We start from the raw sequence: 25227 nt of genomic DNA on the forward strand, positions 1-25227 counted from the left end.
TAAACAAGCAGAACACACCGTACATTCACCGAAACTGAAGGGAGGGAGGGTGGGAAGCGGCTGCAGGGTCTGGGCGTCACAAGACAAAAAGGGTTTCCGCTGTGGCTTGCAGCCTTAAAAAGACTCCTGGCCCCACCCACCGCCAGGTGAGCCGGGCACAAAGCATGCACATTTTGGGAGGGAGAGCTCATGGGGGGCCAGTAGCAACTTTTTTCTTTGCGTCTGGATCAAGTGCACACTTGTCACAGAACTGCCTTGTTGACTCATGAATGTCATTCCACTTGGCATCTTTTTAGAGGATGATAGTGGTTATCCCAGGTATCTGCTCAGCAGCACATCATTCTCCTGAGCCCACCTGATTAGAAGAAAAGGGAGGAGAGCTGTTTTATTGTACTGCACTTTCTACTACCCAAAGAAGTTTCAAAGTAGCTTACAATTGCCTTCTCTGCCTCTCCTTATAACAGACACCCTTGTAAGGTAGGTGAGGCTGAGAGAGCTCTGAGAGAGCTATGACTAGCCAAGGTCACCCAAGCTAGCTGCATGTGGAGGAGGAGGGAATCAAACCCAGTTCTCCAGATTAGAGGCTGCTACTCTTAACCACTATACACGCTTTATTGAAAGAGCTGCAGTGAGAGGTTCTTGATTCCACGCAGTTTTCTATGCTGTCAACAGCTGCAGCCCCCAAACTCCCAATAGTGGGATGTAGCCTGAAGTGGAAAGTGTTTCTCCACAGGCAGTACTGGCATGAGCTGGTCTCATCAGGGCTGAGTGGAAATTTTCTTCCTGTAAGCAAGGCACTTTTTTCCACTGCTCCAGAATGGCCAGGATCATATGGTGTCAAGATTAAGCCTTCGGAATCATTAGAATGACTGTCAAAATTTGCTGCTGGCAGAACTCAGCCTGGTGAGAAGCTGATCAGAACACCAAATCATGCTAAAGTGTTGCCTCAAGGCATATATTGTAACAGAGCATGGAGTAGATTGTCTCAGATTCCTGAGGACTTGAGCACAGGGAATGTTAACACTGTCTGGGAAGTGAGCCTCACTCATGTAGCCTAGCAGCTATGTTGGAAGACGTTTATAAGAATAGTGGTCCAGCTATATGGAACAGGCAACCTCTAGCCTGTCATCCCCCCCACTCCTATAATTTTTTTTTAATTTATGTTTTATGTTTTTAGCTGCCTTGGTTGCCCACCTGTAAATCCATAAATAAAAAAATATGCCAAGCTTTCTTTGTGGCACACTGCGGTTCTTTCACTAAAGCTCTACCACTGATAAATCCAAGTTCATGTAATGTGTGTTCCTTCTGGACACCTGATCTGGATAGCATAGGTAAGTCCAATCTTGTCAGATCTTGCTTAGCATTAGGATGAGAGACTTCCAAGGAATTCTAGGGTCATGATGCAGAATATCTCTGAAGATCTCTTGCCTAGTTGCCAGACAATCCTAGAATCTCCTGACTGCACCACACATGCCAAATGATAAATTCATTTGAAGATGTAGCCTTTTTTTCTCTTCTGCTAGGAATACAAGTTGGGCTCTGTTGTCCTTAAACGGGGGATGTAATGGGGGGGGGGGGGAAACCCAAGAATTAATGTTACCTTATTGAAAACTGATCTAGATTGAATTACCATAAATATGAGCAGATGACCCATATGCTACTGCATCTGCTAATATGTATGAATAAAGAGACTGTCCCCTATGGGGCTTGCAAATTAATATGCAGTAAGATGTCTACAATGTATGCGGTATTTCTGGACATTCAGTTTGTAGGCAGACAGTGATCAAAATACAATGCTTATACCACAGGTCAGCTTTTTCCTGTAGTGTGATTGAGCTTTGTGCTAATATTGCTAAGTGCATATCATGAACTTTAAAACTTTCAGGTGTAGGGATCGAACAACATGCACTTTACATATCAAGGTAGTATTACAAAAATCATTGTGGTGTGATGAATAACACTTTCCTGTTTCGAGTACAACTGATAAACATTTTTGTCCAAAATCTGACAGAGTATAGCAGTGCAGTTTTAAAAATCATACATATTTTTATATATTCTACCTAATTTTCATATGCCATCAAAAGATATTTATCCATTTTCTTCAGTATGATTTTGGATTTAACTAGTTTGAAAATAGCTGCAGAAAAGTAAGCACTTAATCAACCCAAGCATTGTGTGCAAGCATCCAGAATCCTTTCAAAAAACAGCCTTGTAACTGATGAAATTCCATGCACTCAAAATCTGCGGCTCGGCTTAAGCCGAGGCCGCCATTGCCGCGGCGGGTGGGGGCGGGCGGGAAAATCGCAAAGGGGAAGGGTGGAGAGCGCACGCGCCGCTAGCCGCGGCGTGGAGCGCTGGGATAGGCTGAAGAGGGCTGGCGCAGGCGCAGAAGAGCGCCTCGTGCTTGGCTGGCCCTCTTTCGGCCTGGGACGCAGCCGGTGCAGGACGTGTTTCAGGAGGCTCCGCGAAGAAGACACGCGGCGCCGAAGCGGGGTCTTGCGGCCAGAAGGCGGCAGCGGCTGGAGCGAGCCCCTGGAGCTTGTGGGCGCGGCCGGACGGCGCGGTTCGGAGCGATCGGCTCCGCGCGGCTTCGGGGCTTCCCCCGTCGGCTGCGGCACGTGGCGCGGCCGGGACGGTCGAGGCCCGGTCGGGGTAGTTTGAGGGCCTTCGTTTCACTCCCTCTTTACCCGGGGGCGGGATGGGCCCGAAGAGGGCAGGGAGCCTCGGGAGGAGGGGAGGGGGCGAGCGGCAGGAGACGCCGGTGCTGGCTTCGGGCCGGAGGGTGGGGCAGAGAGCGAGTGCTCTGCGGGCCCGGGAGGTTTGGGCCGGGGCAGTGCCAACGCAGAAGGGCGGGAACAGGGCCGCGGGCGTTGGGGGGGATGCACCCGGGACCCCGAGGGATCGCGGGGACGGGACCCCAGAGGACGACGCCAGGGGGCGAAGCAGGGGCCGGGGGCGTGCTGTACGCAGGCGAGGAGCCCGGCCTGGCAATGCGGGGAGCCACGGGGGTGCGGGGAGCAGCCGGGCGAGGGCTCGGCGGTACAGCTCCAGTTCAGAGGGCACCCCAACACTTGATGAGCCCCGGCAGGCATCCGCTAGGCGGCGGGGGCGGCGGCAGCGGGCTGCTGGTCACCGGGGCGAGGGGCCAGGGGAGGGCTCTTCCTCTGAAGTGGAAGGGGTTGCCCCCCCACCGAAAAAGAGAAGGGCCGTTCCTGGCTCTGGAGAGAAGGGGGCGAGGGCACCCAGGCGGGGCAGGGGTGCTGGCTCGGGGGATGAAGGGCCCTCTCGGGCGGGAGATGCCTCCAATGCTGAAACTGTGCTTTTTTGGAGGGGATATTCTCGGGCGGTGGCTGACATGTCACGGGCTGGTGCTGCTGGGAGCAGGTCTTCAAGTTCCAGATCACGATCGAGAAGCCGGGCCAGCTCCAGTAGCTCCCAAGCCGCCGCTGGGGAGCGCAAGGAGCGGAAGAGGGGCAGGAACCGGAGGCGCAAAAGGGGTTCCGGCCAGAGGCGACGGGGCTCCCGCCTCAGCACGTCGTCCTCGGGTGAGTTTTCGTCCGAGGATGATGGCGATGATATTCATGAGGAGGGTAGGTATTGGCTCGAAGGGGCCTTCGTGCCTGGCCTCCCTTCCTGGCTGCGGAGGCGGCGGGAGGCGGCCAGCGCTTTGCTGGCGTCAGCGGAATGGGAAGGTGTAGAGAAGGCCCCACCGGGCAGCTATACGGATGCTGAGTCCCCGCCGGGCATCCACCTGCCTAAGAGGCTGCGGGAACGGGCCCTTGAAGGTTATTATGTGGATTTGTTCGCATTTGTGCGGACGGGAAATAAAAACGGGGACACGGGCAGGAGGCAAGATAAAAAGAAAATGGAGCCGTTTAAGGGTGAGCGTACTTTCGGCAATTGGCTGAGAGGCTTTGCGGAATACGCAGCGCTGATCACGGCTGCCTACCCCGAGCGGGGTTGGCACCTGAACAGGTACCTGGGCCATGTCCTGGAGGCCAGGGAGTTGGCGGGGGACGAGGCCGCCCTGGAGTACGATAAGTGCTTCAGGGAGCTCGCCTCTCACAATGCTCTGGCCCGATGGGACACAAAGCACCATGATACATGGTTGGTGAAGGTGGGCCCCAGTGTGAAGGCCCAGCAGGAGAAGGAACGCCGGAGTGGGGGTAGGCGAGAGGTGTCGCTACCCTGCTGGGACTATAACAGGCGCTCTTGCAAGAGGAAGCAGTGCAGGTTCAGTCACACCTGCGAAGGGTGTGGTGGGGGTCACCCGGGGTCCAGCTGTCAGAAGGGGAGTGATGTACAGCAGCCCTTTCGAGGGGCCCGATCCTCCGGACGGAAGGATGGAGGATCGGGGGGCAACGGTCCTTCCACCAGCAAATCCGCCTGAGGGTCCCGTGAGGCTCAGCTTGGGCATGGCACCGACGCCTATAAAACTGGCGGCCTTGCGGCCCTTGCTGGAGAGGTACCCGGACAAGGCGGCAGCGGGATTCTTGCTGGCTGGGTTCGAGGTAGGTTTCCGGATCCCTTATTCTGGGGACAGGGTGGCCACGGTCTGTCGCAACCTTAAGTCCGCCAGGGACATGCCAGAGGTAGTACGGGAAAAGATCAAGAAAGAATGCTCTGCTGGGCGGGTGGCTGGTCCGTTCGCGGCCCCGCCTCTCGACAATTTGAGGGTCTCCCCGCTGGGGGTGGTGCCCAAGAAAGCGCCTGGGGAATTCCGCTTAATTCACCATCTTTCCTATCCGAAAGGCGGATCGGTGAACGATGGGATTGATCCGGGTCTCTGCACAGTCCGGTACGCTTCCTTCGATCAAGCGGTGCGGATTGTGCGCTCATGCGGGCAGGGTGCCCTCATGGCGAAGTGTGACATCCAGTCGGCTTTTCGGCTGTTGCCGGTTTTTCCGGGAGACTTCTGCCTGCTGGGTTTCACATTTCAGGGCCAGTGGTTCGTTGACAAGGCTATGCCTATGGGGTGTGCAGTGGCATGCGCGGCCTTCGAGCGTTTTAGCACGTTTCTGGAGTGGGCCGTTAGGGACAGACTGCGTTTCGCGGAAATCACGCACTACCTCGATGATTTCTTGTTTGCGGGCGCACGGGGCTCCACGGAATGCGGGGACAGGCTGCAGTCTTTTCAGGACTTGGCCGGGGAGCTAGGGGTGCCATTGGCGGCCGCCAAGACGGAGGGTCCTACTGATCAGATCACGTTTTTGGGGATCACCCTGGACTCCGTGCAAGGGGTGTCTAGGCTCCCGGAGGAGAAGCTAGCGGTCCTGAGGGGCCTCATAGATGGGATCATGGGGCGTCCCAAGTGCACACTCAGGGAATTGCAGGTCATACACGGGCATTTGAATTTCGCCTGCAAGGCAGTAGTGCCCGGCAGGGCTTTCTGTGCCAGGTTGGCCAGGGCCATGGCCGGGGCTAGCAGGCCAGGGCACCATATCCGGATCACTAAGGGTATCAGGGAGGACCTACGGGTCTGGAGGTCGTTTTTGGAGCAGCACAACGGGGTTTCCCTGTGGCAATCTGCCATGGAGGTGGGCGGGGAACTGCAAGTTCATTCCGATGCTGCGGGGGGCTCCGGGTTTGGGGTTTTCTACAACAACCAGTGGTCGGCTGGCCGTTGGCCGGCGGAGTGGGGTGATGGCATCCGGAGGGACTTGACGTTCCTGGAGCTGTTTCCTATCGTCGTGGCCTTGGTTGTTTGGCAAGGGAAGTTCGCCAACCATAAGGTCCTTTTTTGGTGTGACAACCAGGCGGTCGTCGCTGTGGTGAACAGGCAAACCTCCAGATCGGAGCGGGTTATGAGGTTGGTACGCTTCATGGTGCTCACTTGTTTGCAGAACAACATTTCATTCCGGGCTAGGCACGTGGCAGGCGCACGGAATGAGTTAGCGGATGCGCTTTCCAGGGGTCAGGAAGACAGGTTTCGTCGTTTGGCTCCCCAGGCACGCCTAACGCCGGAGAGGTTCCCGGAGGGCATGTGGCGACTTGGAGAAGATTGATCTTCCGAGGGGCATTGGCTTCCCTGGCGCCTGGCACGCGGAAAGCGTATGAGGGAGCGGCACGGAGCTACTTGGAGTTCGTCACGGCAGCTGGTTACCGGGAGTCTTGGCCCATGCAGGAGACTTTGGCACTGAGATATCTGGCTGGCATGCGCGAAAACGGTTTTTCCGTCAGAACTATGCGGCTGCATTTAGCGGCGCTTTCATTTTGGAGCAAGCTGTGTGGTGGCTGGGACCCGGGCACATCATTTTTGGCTCGCAAAGCAGTCAAGGGGTGGGGAAGGATAGACTGCAGCAGCAGGGACGCCAGACGGCCTATCACCAGGGAGGTGCTCCGGGCAATAGTGGAGTGCACCGCGAGAGTGTGCCACAATGCTTATGAAGGGGCTTTGGCACGGGCCGCATTCACGTTGATCTACGCGGGGGCGTTCCGGGCCTCGGAGGTCGTTGCTTCCTCCCGGTCTCAGCGCGGGGCTGGGTTTTTGACATTGGGGGACGTGTCTTTTTGGGGGGACGGCCTCAAGATTTGGGTGCCCAGGGCGAAGACGGATCAAAAGGGCAAGGGCCAGCTGGTACACCTGGACCGGGCGGCGGACATGGGGGTTTGCCCGGTGGGAGCAATGAAGGAGTATCTGTTGATTCGGCCCAGGGTGCCGGGGTGCTTGTTTATACACCAAGATGGCACCTGCCTGTCCAGATACCAGTTTGCCGCAATTTTGCGGCTGTGCCTGCAAGGGGTGGGTTTGGACCCACGTCAATATGGCACGCACTCCTTCCGGATTGGGGCGGCCACCCAGGCGTTTTGCGATGGGGTTTCACCCCAGGGTATCATGCGGTTGGGACGGTGGAAGTCTGGGGCGTACAAGGGGTACGTGCAACCTGGTTTGGTGCCTAACGTGTGATTTGTTTCAGGATCCTTCTCCACGCATTGTTCGGTGCTGGTGTGTGGGCACAGCTACGTGTTCTGGGGAGGACGCTATGCGGCTGGATCCGACTGGGGGAGACACCTGGGCCTGCAAGATAGAGTCCGGCTGCGCTGGTTGGGGCGCCGTGGCATGCATTGGAGGGAGCTGGTGGACGTGGTCGCGGATGCAGTGTGGAGCAGAGGCCCCCCGGAAGCAGTGGTCATCCATTTGGGTGGTAACGATCTGCCAGCTACCAAGAGCGTGGAGCTGGTGAATTGGATAAAGCAAGACCTGTCCCTCCTAGTTCGTCGGCTGCCCCGAACAGTGCTGATGTGGTCCAGCATAGTGGAGAGGAGGTGTTGGCGGCGGGCCAGAGCACCAAATCGAGTTAATTTGACAGTGCGAAAAGTTAATAAAGTTGTTGCACGTTACGTTAAGGGTTTAGGGGGGCTGGTGGTTGATCATAGGGCCTTGGCAGGTTGCCCGGCGGCCCAGTATAGGGCGGATGGGGTCCATTTGTCCAGCCAGGGCATGGATATTTGGCTGGGGGACCTAATGGCGACATTGTGGGGGTGGTTGAATGGAAGGAGGGTTGGCGGGAACGATGGAGGCTTCCGTCGTTCTGGTGGCGGGTTGGCAGAGGCCGGAGCCGGTTTTAGGGGGAGTAAGCCCTGCGTGGCCCACTCCCCAGGAAAGGGACCTCATTAAAGAGGTGGCGAATGTGAGCGGGTGCCAGGCCCGGCTGGGCTCGGCACAGATTTTCACAGAGCCAGGTGGCCCTGGATGGGTGCTGGAGAGGTTTGCGCCTCTTCCGGCGTCCAGGGTGGGACACCTCCCGGTTAGCGAGGCGCAATGGCTGGGGGAACCCGCATTCCCGGAGGGGAACAAGCGGGTGGGGTAAGCCATTGGCCAAGGAAAACGAGGCAGTCGGCTGACTGCTCCGGCTCCCAATCCTCTGCCAGGCCAACCCTCGCAGGGTTGCGATAAATAAAGTTGTGGCCTTTCATGCCAATACGTGTGAGCGTATTTATTTGGAGCCCGGACATCCCACCCTGCAAGGCAATATCAAATAGATCTTAAAACTCAAAAAAGGTTAAATAGGGTGCAGTGTTCCCAGTCCATCGGGAGGCATAATGGATTGGCTACACAGACAAATTCTCAGTGCATGTCACCCTGACAATGAGATCTTGAAAGCTGAAGGGTCATCCCTTAATTCAAAGCCATTCCCCTCAAAAGCTTGTTTGGAACATTTCCTTGTAGTTCAAGAGCTAAATAGCAGCTTTGTGGCCTGGGTACCTAAGCAGCCCTCCCCTCTTTCCCAAAGGGCTTTATCAGTTTCTATCTATGGATCCATCTGTAACATCAATTTTCCCTAGTTGCAGCTTTCATAGGAGCAGAATGTGAGAGTGATAAAAACAGGAACCTCTGTCAACTGATCTAAAAGAATAAACTTCTGATGCCTCAAATCCCTCTTCCACGTTTAGGTTTGTGCCTTTTGCTCTAGTAAACCTGCTCCATTGGACAGTAATGCTCCCATGAAACAAAGAGTTATTCACCAGCTAGGCTTGGAATCCAACTGACTCCACGATGAACCCAGCTTTTTACTGTGACAAAGAAAATTGTAAAAGGAAAATCTGTGCCTTAAACATATAGAGTTCCAACCATGACAATTGTATGATTTTCATACCGCCAATAATCAGATTAGTCTCTGCTTCAACAAATTAAAATAATACAATGCAAAACATTGCATTTAAGAGCAAAATGCTTCATTAAAAATTCTTAAAGAAGCTTTAATAAGCCACATCTTCAAGGTCAAATATATAAATTGTTGTTGAAATATGAAACTGAAACTGTAAAGATATGTATGATCAAATGGATGCAAAATTTTGAGACTAATATTACAGTGGAGTATTGGGAACGTAGTTGGGTTAAAATTCCTAAACTAACCAACAGTCAAATTTTAAGAGAAAATTGGTATAAGATGTTTTACAGATGGTACATTACACCCAAATAAATTGGTAATATACCCAAGGGCTATAATAATGTGTGCTGGAAATATAATTATAAACTAAGCTCTTTTTTTCATAGGTGGTAGAGATGTGAAAGAATATGAAAATTTTGGATTAAAGTTAATGGTGTATTAGAGGAAATGTTTAATGTTAAGGTCCATTCCACACAACTTAAATGTAGCTGAAGTCTTACCTTTTGTAAATACTATTAATTTAACGTTCCGCATGACATCATAAACAAACTGCAAAACTCCCGCCAAACTCCAGCAACAATTGGAATTTATAGAGCTTAGGGGGAAATTCAGAAAAGTGTATTCCCCCTGAAAAAAACCCTACACTTTTGAACACAAGCTGCAACACATCAGTGAAAGACATGTGCGTTCTCAAAACAGTGGTTGAAAGAATGTCCCTCCCTAGCTCTCGCCCCCGAGCTTCTGGAGACGCGATCATCATTTTCCCCCCCTTAAACTGGCGAAAGCAACAAATAAGTGAGGCTTCTCCGGCTGAAGTCCCTCCACAAGCAATTCAGAAATGCTTAACAACTAAACAAAGCTCCCTTCTGCAATTGTCTTTAAAGTTGCCGAGCACAATACAGTACCTTGTTCGACACTGGCCATAATTTCGGCCGGAAATTGCACCCGTGGGGGAGGTATTTTTTTTTTTTTTACTTGAAGAGCATGTAAACGATTAAGTGCCAGCTCCTACGCCAGCAAAAAAGGTCTTGAGACATTGAATGAACAAATACTTGTTGCTACTGGTGTTTTCAGGGCTTTTTGGGAGCATGAACAGAACAGTTCATTGGCTGTTCTGTTCGACTGACGGCCAGGGGCGGGAAGAAGCATGGAAAAATATCGCCTCCTTTGTTGCGATTCCGGCAAGACCGGAAACCTGTGTGGAATGAATAGACCGCTACTGGGATTTCAATATTCCACTAGAATTGAAGGTGTGCGGAATGATGAAATTCCACTATTAAATATAGTGTCTCTGCATACTGCAAACATTTAGCAACATTGGTCATTGTGTGGAATGGCCCTAAGTTTCCTATGAGATCAGAATATATGTTGTTAAGCATATGTCCAGAAAACTTCCCGCCACAAACGAAAAGCTTTTTTCCCCCTATGCTACAACAGCAGCAAGATTGGCGTTAGCTAAAAACTGGAAAATATCAGAAATTACAGTTCTATTGTCCTGGTTTGCCAAAATGAATGAACTTTTCAAAATGGCGAAACTTACCTGCATTGTTAACAGAAACTGGAAGTCTTTCGAGAACAATGGCACTATTACATGGATTATCTTGCCAAATGAATTCAGATTGAGATATCAGAAGATTGAGATATCAGAAGGATGTCATGGGGTGGGGAATGGGGATATATTACAATGGATTCATGTATACTCTTTTTCTATTCTATTTTTCTTTTCTATATACTTTTATGTATAAAATAAAAAGAATTATAAATAAAAGTTTCTAGTAAATAAGAAGATACAGTACTTTGTGCTATAGAACTCTTTGGGAATGATTACACTAAAGTATTTGAGAAATTTACAGTATCATAATAATTACCCTGTAGCAGCAGCAGCAGAAAGTTTATTACAGAACTAGTATCAAAGCCCATTTTAAAAATGGGCTTTAAAAGGGGCGGCAGGCAGGAGGGCGTGAGAGGGTGGCTGTGGCTCCATTTGGCCTGCAAAGTGGGCTAAAGGGAGTGGAAAGGCCCTTTCCACTGCCGGCGGCGCTGCCGCGGGGTGCTCCCTTTGGCCCAGCAAGTGCTTTCGCCACAGCAAGGGCGCTTCCCGGGCTAAAGGGAGTGGAAAGCCCACCTCCCAGCAGCAACAGGGCTTTGCAGCCCACAGTGAGGCTCCAAACTCCCCCCCCCGGCTCCCTCCCAGCAGGAGTGTACCTGTGGGACACAAAGCCCTATCGCTGCCTCTCTCCTCATGGGTGACAATGGAGGCCACAGCCACAAGGCTTCTAGCAGGCAAGGAGGGAGGGTGGGAGCTGGAGGGGGAGGGCCAGTCAGGGTGGACATGGATGGACAGGGCCCCGGATAGTCTCCCCCCGGGAGGCTGTTTCCGAAATGTAAGGGAGCAAAAATAGTGTTAAGGATCACACCAGAGCAATAAAAATACAATACAAAATATACGTGTTTACACCAAAGCAGTACAGGAGAAGTAGGAAACAATGAATGCCTGGTATAACTTACCACATAATACAAAGGAAAAATAAATTGTTTAAAAATTGATTAAAGGTTTAGCATAGGAAGGCAAATTAAAGTGGAAACGTAAATTTGGAAAATATCTAAAAATCGCTTGATTTAACAGATCTTGTTGTTGTTGTTATGTGCAAAGTCGTGTCCGACCCATCGCGAACCCATGGACAATGATCCTCCAGGCCTTCCTGTCCTCTACCATTCCCTGGAGTCCATTTAAGTTTGCACCTACTGCTTCAGTGACTCCATCCAGCCACCTCATTCTCTGTCGCCCCCTTCTTCTTTTGCCCTCGATCGCTCCCAGCATTAGGCTCTTCTCCAGGGAGTCCTTCCTTCTCATGAGGTGGCCAAAGTATTTCAGTTTCATCTTCAGGATCTGGCCTTCTAAAGAGCAGTCAGGGTTGATCTCCTCTAGGACTGACCGGTTTGTTCGCCTTGCAGTCCAAGGGACTCGCAAGAGTCTTCTCCAGCACCAGAGTTCAAAAGCCTCAATTCTTTGATGCTCGGCCTTCCTTATGGTCCAACTTTCACAGCCATACATTGCAACTGGGAAGACCATAGCCTTGACTAAACGCACTTTTGTTGGCAGGGTGATGTATCTGCTTTTTAGGATGCTGTCTAGATTTGCCATAGCTTTCCTCCCCAGGAGCAAGCGTCTTTTAATTTCTTTGCTGCAGTCCCCATCTGCAGTGATCTTGGAGCCCAGGAAAATAAAATCTGTCACTATCTCCATTTCTTCCCCATCTATTTCCCAGGAATTGAGAGGGCCGGATGCCATGATCTTTGTTTTTTTGATGTTGAGTTTCAAGCCAACTTTTGCACTCTCCTCCTTCACCCGCATCAACAGGCTCTTTAGTTCCTCTTCACTTTCTGCCATTAGAGTGGTATCATCTGCATATCTGAGGTTGTTGATATTTCTCCCTGCAATCTTGATCCCAATTTGTGACTCCTCTAATCCCGCATTTCTCATGATGTGCTCTGCATACAAGTTAAATAGGCAAGGCGACAGTATACAGCCTTGCCAAAATCCTTTCTCAATTTTGAACCAATCAGTGATTCCATGTTCAGTTCTCACTGTTGCTTCTTGACCTGCATATAAATTTCTCAAGAGACAAATAAGATGCTCTGGTATTCCCATCTCTTTAAGAACTTGCCACAATTTGTTGTGCTCCACACAATCAAAGGCTTTAGCATAGTCAATGAAGCAGAAGTAGACATTCTTCTGGTACTCCCTAGCTTTCTCCATGATCCAGCATATGTTGGCAATTTGATCTCTAGTTCCTCTGCCTCTTCGAAATCCTGCCTGTACTTCTGGAAGTTCTCGGTCCACATATTGCTGGAGCCTAGCTTGTAGGATTTTGAGCATAACTTTGCTAGCATGAGAAATTAGTGCAATGGTGCGGTAGTTTGAACATTCTTTGGCATTGCCCTTCTTTGGGATTGGAATGTAAACTGATCTTTTCCAATCCTGTGGCCATTGTTGAGTTTTCCAAATTTGCTGGCATATTGAGTGTAGCACTTTTACTGCATCATCCTTTAAGATTTTGAATAGTTCAACTGGAATGCTGTCACCACCACTAGCTTTATTGTTGCTCAGACTTCCTAAGGCCCATTTGACTTCACATTCCAGGATGTCTGGCTCCAGGTCAGTAACTACCTCACCGTGGTCATCAGGGATGTTAAGCTCGCTCTTGTATAGTTGTTCTGTATAGTTTTGCCACCTTTGTTTAATCTCTTCTACTTCTGTGAGGTCCCTACCATTTTGGTCCCTTATCATACCCAACTTTGCATGAAACGTTCTCTTCATATCTCCAATTTTCTTGAAAAGATCTCTGGTCCTCCCCATTCTATTGTTTTCTTCTATTTGTTTGCACTGTTCATTTAAGAAGGCATTCTTATCTCTTCTAGCTTTTCTCTGGAATTCTGCATTCAATTGGGTGTATCTTTCTCTTTCTCCCTTGCCTTTCACTTCCCTTCTCTCCTTAGCTATTTGTAAAGCTTCCTCAGACAGCCATTTTGATTTCTTGCATTTCTTTTTCTTTGGAATGGTTTTAGTTGCTACCTCTTGTACAATGTTGCGAACCTCCGTCCATAGTTCTTCAGGCACTCTGTCTATCAGATCTAATTCCTTAAATCTATTTGTCACCTCTACTGTGTATTCGTCAGGGATATGATTTAGTTCATACCTGAGTGGCCTAGTGCTTTTCCCTACTTTCTTCAATTTAAGCCTAAATTTTGCAACAAGAAGCTCATGATCTGAACCACAATCAGCTCCTGGTCTTGTTTTTATTGACTGGATAGAACTTTTCCATCTTTGGCTGCAGAGCACATAGTCAATCTGATTTCTGTGTTGACCGTCTGGTGATGTCCATGTGTAGAGTCGTCTCTTGGGTTGTTGGAAAAGAGTGTTTGCTATGACCATTGTATTCTCTTGACAAAATTCTACCAGCCTGTGCCCTGCTTCATTTTGTACTCCAAGGCCAAACTTGCCTGTTATCCCGGTTATCTTTTGGCTTCCTACTTTAGCATTCCAATCCCCCATGATGATAATCACATCATTTTTTTGGCGTTGCTTCTAGAAGGTGTTGTAGGGCTTCATAGAACTGATCAACTTCATCCTCTTCAGCAGCAGTGGTTGGGGCATAGACCTGGATCACTGTGATGTTGAATGGTTTGCCTTGGATTCGAACTGAGATCATTCTGTCATTTTGGGGATTGTATCCCAAGACTGCTTTCCCTACTCTCTTATTGATTATGAAGGCTACTCCATTTCTTCTGCGAGATTCTTGTCCACAGTAGTATACCTGATGGTCATCTGAATTAAATTCACCCATTCCTGTCCATTTTAGTTCACTGATTCCTAAAATGTCGATGTTCAGTCTTGTCATTTCTTGTTTGACCACGTCCAGCTTGCCTTGATTCATGGATCTGACGTTCCAGGTTCCTACGGAATAAAAATCTTTACAGCATCGGACTGTCTTTTTGCCACCGGCTACTTCCACAACTGAGCGTCCTTTTGGCTTTGGCCCAGTCGCTTCATTCATTCTGGCGCTACTTGTACTAGCCGTCTGCTCATCCCCAGTAGCATATTGGACACCTTCCGACCTGAGGGGCTCATCTTCCGGCGTCATATCGTTATGCCTATTGGAACTGTCCATAGAGTTTTCATGGCAAAGATACTGGAGTGTTTTGCCATTTCCTTCTCCAGTGGATCACCTTTTGACAGAGCTCTCAGCTATGACCTGTCCGTCTTGGGTGGCCCTGCATGGTATAGCTCATAGCTTCACTGAACTACGCAAGCCCCCTTGCCACAACAAGGCAGCGATCCCTGAAGGGGGTAATAGATCTTAAAATAGATTTAAAAAACAGATTCTTCATTCACAAGGCACACCCAGCTAGTTCCACAAACTCTAAGAACTATGAGACAGAAACTGGCTACTGATTTAGTAACTCCTGGTGATTCATCTGACTTGTTAGCTTGTTAATTATGACTATATTGTTCACAGCTATTGGCCCCGGCATTAGTGTTACCAAAGGAAGTATAAACTTGGCATGAGACCTAACATAGAAGGGGCAACTCATAAGGATGTGCTCTAAATCTTCTTCTTGTCCTGAGTTACAAGGACATAGTCTTTCATAAAAGGGTATCTGTTTATACTTCCCAGCCAGGACTGCAGAAGGTAACATCATATACCTGACCAAAGTAAAAGCTCTTCTATGGCTATTACTTTTCAGGGTGCAGTTATTGCACAATAAGAAATTATTACAATTGCTTCCATGCTAAAAACACAATCTTACCAATCACCTATATAACTTCCACTTAATATTTTAGTCATTCTGGACAGTATTGGCTCCAGGTCTTGAGGTTTCACCAAGATACCTTTGATATTGCAGGGATCTGATCGCACAAACAGAAGTTTCTGAGGGAAATCTCTCATGTTCTTTTGCTTGGTGCTACATCTCTGGTAGGTGCTATCAGATCCACGTCTTGGTTATGAGTTGTAGTAGATGCTCAAACTTACCAGCCCTACATGCTGGTTTTTTTGATGTCATACATCCTCTTGTCCTACTGGGACAACAGATGGTCTCCATTGGATAGGTCCCTAAAAATGTTAGATTTTAAATAAACTCTGCATTCAAATCACAGAAAGAAATCACAGTTTATTTTAAATAAACTCTGCATTCAAATCACAGAAAGAAATCACAGAAAAAAATCTACAGTTAATCAGCTAGGGATATGGAGATTTTTTAATAAGCACATTATACTTGTTTTATTTTTTTCAGTATACCTCTGCCCTCCCCCCCACCAATAATTCTAAGTTCCTTGACTATTACTTTAAATGGAATAATAGTAATATAGAAACATTGTGATCATTTGCTTAGCCATATATCAGAACCATCCCTACTGGCCTCCTTGTCATTCAGTTGTGATCACTCAGAGATTCACCATTATAGGTTGTTAACTCTTCTGAATTGTATCTGCATATAATTAATAGAAACATTACCGAATAAACCATATGCTCTGTCAGCTGTTCAGAGCATTTTTGAAAAGCCAAATGACTATGAAATTATTGCATATTAAACACATGTGTCCTAATGCCCAAAAGCAAAGAATTTTATCCTTCAGAATTATTTAATGCAACATTTTAATAATTTCAATAAAATGTGCTTGTAGTTGTAAAAAAAATCAATATGGTCTGACAAAGTGCAGTGTATCCCAGCTCACAAGATTCAGATGTTCCTTTGCTTCATGCAATATATTTATATTCATCTTTATAGTTAGTATTAACATAACCTAAATAATCAATAGAGAAAGAGCAAAGTGAGGGGAAAGTGATACCTACTCAAACATCCACTGATTCAACTTTGATTTCTACAATTTCACAATTGCAGACCCCAAGGCAAGGAGGGAGAGCAAATGAAGTCTAACACAGAAACTGGTTGGGGAAAGTCAGGCCACAGCTTTATTAGATACAACTGCACAACATGGGGATGGATCCAGCATCAGGAAACCCATCTGCCCATCCCCAATAAAACCTTGTCCCCTCCAGCCCATTCTGCTGAACTGCCAAGTGGCAAGCCCTGAGACTTACATGGGCATGATCTGCAGCTGTATGGTCACTGGTGAGAGCCAGTGAACAGCTATCAAGCTAGGCATGCTGCTGAATGGTTCCAACTCAATGATCTCTTAAGGCAGTGGTCTCCAACCTTCTTATCACCGGGGACAGGTCAACGCTTGACAATTTTACTGAGGGGGATAGTCTTTTGCTGAGGAACGTTGCCGCTGGCTGTGCTCCTGCTCCATTTGCTTTCCCACTGGTGCCCCTGACTTCCTGCTGCCCACTGGGGGGTGCTGCCAGCAACAGCTGTGCAATGCCATGCCGAGGGGGAGCCCCAGCCATGGCGGCCGCTGGAGAGCACCAAAGGTGAGCTGGTGGCAGAGTGGCAGGGCAGCCCCCAAGGCAGCAGCCAGGGAGGAGGACGAGGAGGAGACGCGGCCCGGTTCTGACTGATCCACAGACCGGTACCGGTCCCCGGACCGGGGGTTGGAGACCACTGCCTTAAGGGAGCCAATAAACTGGACTCACAGGCACAACCTCCTCTCCCAAATGGCTCCACCCCAGTACCCAAACCAGCATCCCAGCTTTAATAGAGTGCATAGAACAGTACAAAATAAAACTGATAGATATATCCTATAGCAAGGTATGGGAGGGAGGAAGAGGCAGAGGCAGAGTATGTTTATGCTTATGTGCTGATACGGCAAGTCCCCCCCCCCCATACCATAGTGGAACATAATAAATATGTATGCATTTGTAATATTTAGGACAACAAATCTGCAAGTGGGAGAGGAATTTCCTCCTTTGTACTGGGAGCTAATTGGTCAGCAGCAGTCTCACCTTACTGCAACTCTGCCATATGCTGCTGGAAAAGCCTCATGGGAATTGTAGTCCATGGAGTTTCCATTCAGCCATTGCTGCACGATAGCCCAGGTGAGAAGAAAAAAACAAAATAACATTGATGTATGCCAAAAAAGGTGTCCTATGAACCATCTTAAAGGAAAAGTTGTAGCAAAGCAAATTTACAATACTGTAAGGAAACAACTTCGGAAAGGTATGTTTGTTGCTGTGAGGAGTAAGTAACATGCAGAATCAAAAATACAATGGGAGGACTTAGGTGGCTAAAATGGGGCTACATACAGAAACCAGAAAAACCGTGTGTTTGTGTGTTTGCAGAGTATTTGCAAGGTGAATAATACCCCTGGATTCCCCAGTGAATAATACCCCTGGATTGGATGGGATCATATTCCTGCTGAGCTCATTCTCCTCCTCAGATTCTGTCTTTCCTAGGCTCCACCACAGATCTCCAGGAATTTCTTAACCCAGTGGAAAGATGCACTGGAGGGAGGGGGAGTTCCAATGGCAGCAGGAAGGGTGGGCGCTGCACGAGAGCATCAAGCCCACATTGTTGGCACCTGAGCATGGGCTCAGGGTACCTTAAAAGGTGCCACATGGAGGGGCCCTGCTTCTTGAGCCAGATTCACTACACAAGTAACTTCCCTCCCACCCATTCTGTTTTGTTGGCTGTTAAGCTTATATTTGTATGGCCACTGGAGGATGTATTTATATTGCATTTTGTCACAGCTAGCAGTTTTGGGCATGGGATGGAGCCTGTTTAGGTGGAGTTCAGTCTGTGCATCAGATGTCCCAGGTTGGAGACCTAGCTGTCAGGTGGCAGGTCTGTGAGCAGGGCCGACCCAGCTGGGGAGGCTTTGGTCTCACAGTACCAGGTAGCCCAGAGTTGGACCAAGAAGAAGGTGGGTGCCTCTCCTTGGCACCCCAGGACTTTCAGTGACAGGTGGCTTGTGATGGAACCAAGGAAAGTGGGTGCTTCCTCTTGGCACCCCATGGAGACACTTCCCTATGGTGGGATTCCAGCAGCAAGGGGACCTGTGTTCCCAGTGGGGGAACCGGGTGGGCCCCAGGGTGCTGCTGGCTCTGCCCATGGGCGGGATCCCAGCGGCAAGGAGACCTGTGTTCCCAGTGGGGAATTGGGTGAGCTCCAAGGCACTGCTGAGGTCCGGATTCTTGTGATCTGCTGACTGCAAGTCAGGTGCCCACTCCCTGCTGTGCCAATACTCCTGTGGAGTAATAATAAAGCTGTGTCCTGGTCAAGTCAAAAATAAATGTTCTTTTAATAAAGGAACGAGGTTAGAGGGACTCACGAGAAAGCCACGTTCCCCCAGTGCAAACCAAAGTGGCTTTCGCCTAAGCAAATGGCTTCCTGGATTCCACCCCTTGTACCTTGCAGAATGGTCAAACATTTTTCCTGTCATATGTATGTTGGCTTCAGAGATGTTATCAAAATTCACATCAGAGGTGCCCCATTGTACAACTATATAACAAGCTATAAATTCTCTGGGTTTCACCCTAAGCAGATGTGTTTTCCCCATTTCTAACTAGCATTGATAGATACAATATTCTCGCCATTACAAAGAAGATAAAAAGCAGCTGCTCTACAAGTATTCATTTTCCAAACATATACAGTTCACTCCATTGATGATAATTAACTGCTAAAAGGGAATGTAGCGTGTGGATCTCAAGATAAATTGCTTTGGCTTATCATTAATTTAAAACAGCCCTTTCCAAACTCCAGAAGTAGCTACAAGAGTCATATAACAAGCAAGCGTAAATATTCTGATCAAAACAACGGCAGTAGGTTAAATATCTCCACGGGGCTAAGTTAGCTGAATTGAAATGTCTGGTCTCAATTGCCTTCTGCCGTATTATGCTTTTCACTGGCTGACATGAGCAAACTTCTTTCCCTGACAAAAGACAAAACATTCCTGCCAGCTGAGGTGACATTGTGCTCATTCAATAATGATACAAGGCCCAGAGGTCCTCCAGCAAGATAGATAACAAAGAAAACCCTCATTAGCTAACTGCAGAAGAATGAAGGTCAACCCACAGAGAGAATTTCATGCTTACATGTCAGTTGGAACATTTGTTCTTCATTAATTCTTTAAACCTAAGCTGGGATATCATCTTGCAGCATTTTAATACGCTGTCCGCTGTCAGAAGTCTCTCTTAGTCTGTTGTTTTCTTTGTACTCTGCTTAAAAGACCATTTTATAAGCACTTGACTTCATATCACAGAGTACTAATAATGTTTCAGGATTGTTACATGATTACATTTAATGTAGGCAATAACAGTTTGGAATATGAAAAGATACATTACTGTAATACTCATTTATTCAAAAGAGCTCATTATATGGCCATATTGAGAAAAATACTATCATTAAGGGTTATGTTTGCATAACTGAAAAGGTCTGATTTGTGTAGGGAAGGTTTTTTTCTTCATTTATTTTTGTTTACATTATTTATAGTCTGATTTTCTCACAGGAATTCAAGGCGGATTACACATAGTGAATCAGTGCAATCAACAAAATGGGACACTCAGTAACCAAGACATTAGGATTTCAGTAGTAAGATTAAGTGATTACATCTGAATGACTCTAATGTATCGGCCTTTTCACCACCCTCCATAGGGGCCGATTCACTATGTGATCTTACAATTAGGCACACTACTGTATACTACTAGATAACAGGATTTTATTCACTTGAGTATATTATTTAATTTCCATGGGATAATGGCACAAAATACAGATGCATGAGAATATTCATCACAATATCAAAAGCTTATCCAAAGATTATCATGGATAATCCCCACTTTTTGAATAAACCCATACACTCCACTGAACCCTTTTTGAAATGGCATTGAAAACCTATGACACAATAGACTTATCAAATACATTCTTCACCAGTTAGCAAGATCACATGGGAGAGTCCTTCTAAACTTCTATCCCAAGCACCTAATTTTTTTTTTAAGTCTACAGCAAAACAGTTATTTGGAAAGCAAAGAGCAGCTGCGATTACAGCGAGGTCACCAATTGACCCCACGGAGGGCGTCCTCTTGTAGACAGGGCTGTTGTGTGGCCCAGCAGGAACATGCCAGGCTTGGCATGCTCAGTGGCTAGCATGGGAGGTGGGATCATGGGCACCTATATAAGGTGCCTGCTGGAGGAAGCCCATCCTCTCCATCAACTTCGCCCCTGGACAGTTTCCCTCCCATCTACCTGGGGGTTTTGTTCATTTTTTAAGGCAAGGTTAGAAGCTTATGTGAGTTGTTTATTGTCACAGCTGCAATATGAGGCACGGGGAGGAGCCTGTTAACAGGGAGTCTAGTTTGCACACTGGGGCCCCTGAAGTTGGGGGTCTCCCAGCTCACCCAGCTAGGGAATTAGGCGGACCCAGGGCACCAATGGATCCTGGGTATGGAGCAGTCAGATGGCTGTGGGAGTCAGCCTCCCTCACCTGCATACCAGGCCAACCCTCTTGTGGGAGGGTACAATAATAAAGTTGTGGCCACATATAATGCCAAAGAACTGATGTCGCATTTGATTGGGGACAGAATGCCATCCTGTCAGTCAGTGTGTTTTTAAGTAATGTGAAGGAACAACATAACATTTAGGTTGTTGAAATGTCAGTCCTTTTGACATCAAGACTAAGGTCACTTTTCCTGCCATGAAACAAAATGAAATCCCATGCTTACTGCATATCCATTTTCTAAGTACTTAATCCTTAAAAACTAGCATTTCCCCCAACTCTCAGTATTTTCTCCTCTGACTTCTACTCATTTATTTATTTGATATATATATAAAAAAAAGATCAGAGAGTGAATAAGCAATTACCACATCCTTTGGGATATTTCAGAAACTGAAGAACACGATGCATTTGAGAAAGAGTTCCATCTTCCTCTATTAACTCCCCAACAGCAAAATTAATAGCCTTAAAACTTGAAAACAAACCTAAGTAACTTATTAGGCATATTAACTATTTCAATACTGCTTGGACCAAACTCACTGACATAAACGGTTCCCTTTTACTGAGGAAAAATGTATGTTGAGTAAAACTGTACAAAAAGGAGAACATTACTCCTGAACAACACGTAAATATCAGGCTGCCAAACATGAAATTCATAAGAGCTTTATATGTCTTTGAAGGGAAACATGGTCAGATCTTAATATAAATAGTAAATAGTAAATAGTAAATAGTAAATAGTAAATAGTAAATAGTAAATAGTAAATAGTAAATAGTAAATAGTAAATAGTAAATAGTAAATAGTAAATAGCCTCTTGTGGTACAGAGTGGTAAGCAGCAGAAATGCTGTCTGAAGCGATGTCCATGAGGTTGGGAGTTCGATCCCAGCAGCTGGCTCAAGGTTGACTCAGCCTTCCATCCTTCCGAGGTCAGTAAATGAGTACCCAGCTTGCTGCTGGGGGGTAAACGGTAATGACTGGGAAGGCACTGGCAAGTCCACCCTGTATTGAATCTGCCATGAAAACGCTGGAGGGCGTCACCCCAAGGGTCAGACATGGCTTGGTGCTTGCACAGGGGACACCTTTACCTTTAAATACTGTTGTTGACCCCTTTCACTACTGTCAAGCAAAACTTACATTTTACGTGAATGCAGACAGAAGTAGATCACTCTCCTCCAGTGACACTGCTGGTTAAGTTCACATCCTCTTTCAAGCTAATAGTTAGATGATTGTTCTGACTGTTGAACTAGTTGTGGCTGTTCAGCACCCTGTTTTGCTGTATCCCTTCCTAACTATGCAGCAAAGGTCAAGTGGCTTTTCACGCAGACACATACTCACACAGCCCTGTTGATTTCAACTCCCTTACTTCGTAAGTGTGATGTTCTGCAGGCAATGGTTTAAATTGACAAATCAGTTACAAGTCATACACACTTATCATATATAAAGACTGGGTTTTAATTAGAAAAAAACTTATCTTCAGTTATCATTAAAGTCAGGGGTGTCAGACATATATCCTGCATGTCACCGGAGTCCTATCCAGGGCTCTTATCTGTCCTGCAAACAACTGCTTAATAAGGAAAGAATAAGATTTTCTTTTTAACCCATCCTTCCCCAAAGTCTCTGGCCAAGTAACAGCATATTAAAAAACAACAACAGTAAAATAACAATATTTAATATATTAAAACATTTTACTGTCAAACTAGTTCAAAACCACCTCTAATTTCCATGTAGGGATGGTACCAATATCAAACGTGGTGAAAACTTGGCTGATATTTTGGGCAGGGAGATGAAAATCTCAATAGCATTTCTGGCTTCATCCATAGGCCTGTCAGAACAACTCTGTTTTGCAGGCCCTGTGGAACTGTCCCAAGTCCTGCAGGGCCCTGATCTCTCCTGGGAGTGTTTTCCACCAGGCTGGGACAGTGTTCCACCAAGGCCCAGGTCCAAGTTGAGGCCAGTTTGACATCCCTGAGGCCAGGGATCTTGAGCAGATTCTGCTGACTTGTATTAAGCTCTTTTGAGGTAGGTAAGGGAGGAGGCGGTCCCACAACTATGAAGGTCCAAGACCATTTAGGGCTTTCTAGATCATAACCAGCACCTTGAACCTGATCCAATTTTCAATCAGTGCCAGTGCAGGTGGAAGCCAGTGCAGCTGGGAGAGCACAGGTTGAATATGTTCTCCACTGGGTCCCAGTAAAGACTTGTCACTGCATTCTGAACCACTCTGTATTCTGAAGTTTCCAGATTAGTTTCAAGTTTCGAACACTGGCACGGCAACAGCAGGCTGGATCAGATTCCAATGATTCGCTCGAAAGCCCAGGCAACAACATAGGGTAGGGTTGGCAGAACGCCGAAGGGGCTGTCGGCTGCAGGCAAGCTGTCAACCTTAGATGGGGCCCAGCTATGTGAGTCATCCCCCAGGTGCAGGGAATTAGCTGGGCTGCATTTAGCTGAAACGGCAAGAGGCTTCTTCGTGGAAGCAATTTTATGCAGACACCCCTCGGTCCAGCTTTGAATTCCTGCACTTTGTTTTGACTTCCTATGGCTCCTGAGACCCCTGGCACCAGCTTGACTATTCTTCTTGGACATCGGACTGATTATTACTGGCTTCCCTCGGCTTCTCTTACCCCGGCACTGGATTTTGACAATGCACTCGGTAAAGTGGACTAGCTACTGATTTAGTAATTCCTGGTGATTCATCTGACAATAGCTTTGTGTAAATATTTGATAACTGGACCTTGGCTTGTTTTGACTACTCCCTGTATTGCCCCTGCACTGTGCTGATTTACCTCCTGGCGACATGGACTGAACTTGACCATGTTCCGGCGGGGTTTTGCAGCCCCGGCTCCTCTGGCACAGCGGCCATGGGGCGTGGCCGGCTAGGGCAGCATACCTGCAAGGAAGGGTCATAGTTAGGTCACCAGGCAAAGCTGGTGAATGTTGCCCCTGGAAACCATTGTCACTTGTCTATCCATTCAAAAGTCTGAATTCAGAGACACTTCCATGTCACAAACCTGCTCCTTTAGGGAAGTGCAATCCCATTCAGAACAACAGATATTTTATTTCCTGGGTCATATCCTCTTTGCCATGCCACGGTCAGACCACTATACTCTGAAGACCTGGCTAAGGTTGCTACCTCCCCCTCAGTTGGGTGTCAAGCAGATTTCACCTCACCAATGTAGACTTATGGATCCAATTGGATTCCTGAATGTTCTGAGAGACTCAATGCCTCCCTACACTTCTCTAGATGGTCTGGTCAGCGACTGACATAACAGAATGCTGACTGCCATTGATGAGATAGCTCCCAGATGTCCTCTCTTTCCGCATCTCAAGCGGGCCCCCTGGTATACCGAGGAGTTCTGCAGGAAAAACTGGGAAGTGTGACAACTAAAGCAAGTTTGGAGGAATACTCACAACAAAGAATAGAGAAAATCTTATAGAATGACTTTATGAGTCTATGGGTGGTGAAGTCAGTGAAATCCAACTTTTACTCGAATTTCATCACATCTGCACATTCATGCCCAGCACAATTATTCAGGATAGTTCAATCCCTCGCCGAACTCAATGAAGGTCACTAAAACAATAGCCAACTGGAAATTAGCTGTGAGGTATTTGCAAGCCACTTCGCAGACAAAATCTCAACTCTCTACTATAACCTCCCTCCAACTTTGGACACAGAAACTGAGATAGAGATCTCTTAGCCGTCTTTGGAGAGAACACTGAGTTACTTCAGATGACTCTTATTAACCAAAGTGGACAGGATGCTAGCAACAATGAGACCAATCACTTGCTCACTAGACCCATGTCCATCATGGCTCCTAAAAACCACATATATAAGAATAGCCCCCCCCCCCTCAGGGAAATAATCTCTCCCTTTCAATGGGAGAATTCCCAGAAGGACTAAAAGAGGCAGTGGTATTCCCATTGCTCAAAAAACCATCCTTGGATCCAAAGGAACCTAACAACTACCACCCCATCTTGCATCTAGCATTTCTGGGGAGGTTGGTTGAAAGGGTTGCTGTGGACCAAATATCAGCATTCCTGGAGGAAACATCAGCCCTTGGTCCATTTCAGTTCGGTTTCCAGCCTGGCCACGGGGTAGAGATAGTGCTAGTCATCCTAATGGATGACGTTCACCGCCAGCTGGATCAAGGCAGGTCAGTGCTGCTGATATTATTAGACCTGTCAGCAGCGTTTGACACAGTCAATCATGAGAACTTAGCTCACCGTTTCACCGATGCCAGGATACAGGGGACAGCCCTCAAATGGCTGATCTCCTTGCTCTGGGGCCGCGAACAGAGGGTAGCAATAGGAAAATATCTAATTATCATCAGCTCATATGTGGAGGCCCACAAGAAGCAGTCCGCTCTCCTATCCTATTTAATATCTTCATGCACCCTCTTGCTCAGCTGGCATGGAGGTTTGGACTGGGTTGCCATCAATATGCAGATGACCAGCTCTTTCTCCTGATGGATGAGCACCCTAAATATCCCCCAGAAGCATTAGCCAGTTACCTCGAAGCAGTGATGAAATGGCTCACGCAAAGTTGCCTGAAGCTCAACCCTCCAAAGACAGAGGTCCTGTGGCTGGATAGGAAGGGACCATGTGAGGAAGCACATCTGCCCACCCTGGACAGTGTACAGCTCTCAGTGACTCACTCTGCCAGGAACCTAGGCGTGGTCCTGGATGTTACTCTTTCAATGGAAGCTCAGGTTATAAAGGTAGC

The 25227-nt window shown here is 47.6% G+C and overlaps 1 long non-coding RNA gene across 1 annotated transcript; it reads right to left on the bottom strand.

The window, feature by feature from the left end:
• Window positions 1-21638: 21638 nt before the first annotated feature.
• LOC143831287 (uncharacterized) lies at window positions 21639-23377 on the bottom strand. Its single transcript, XR_013228791.1, has 2 exons — window positions 23291-23377; window positions 21639-21884 (listed from the first exon to the last, which is right to left on the bottom strand). It is a non-coding gene; the product is annotated as an uncharacterized LOC143831287 (long non-coding RNA).
• Between the last annotated feature and the right edge of the window lie 1850 nt (window positions 23378-25227).

The sequence above is a fragment of the Paroedura picta genome, chromosome 3 (assembly GCF_049243985.1).
Source record: "Paroedura picta isolate Pp20150507F chromosome 3, Ppicta_v3.0, whole genome shotgun sequence".
In the NCBI taxonomy this organism is placed as follows: domain Eukaryota; kingdom Metazoa; phylum Chordata; class Lepidosauria; order Squamata; family Gekkonidae; genus Paroedura; species Paroedura picta.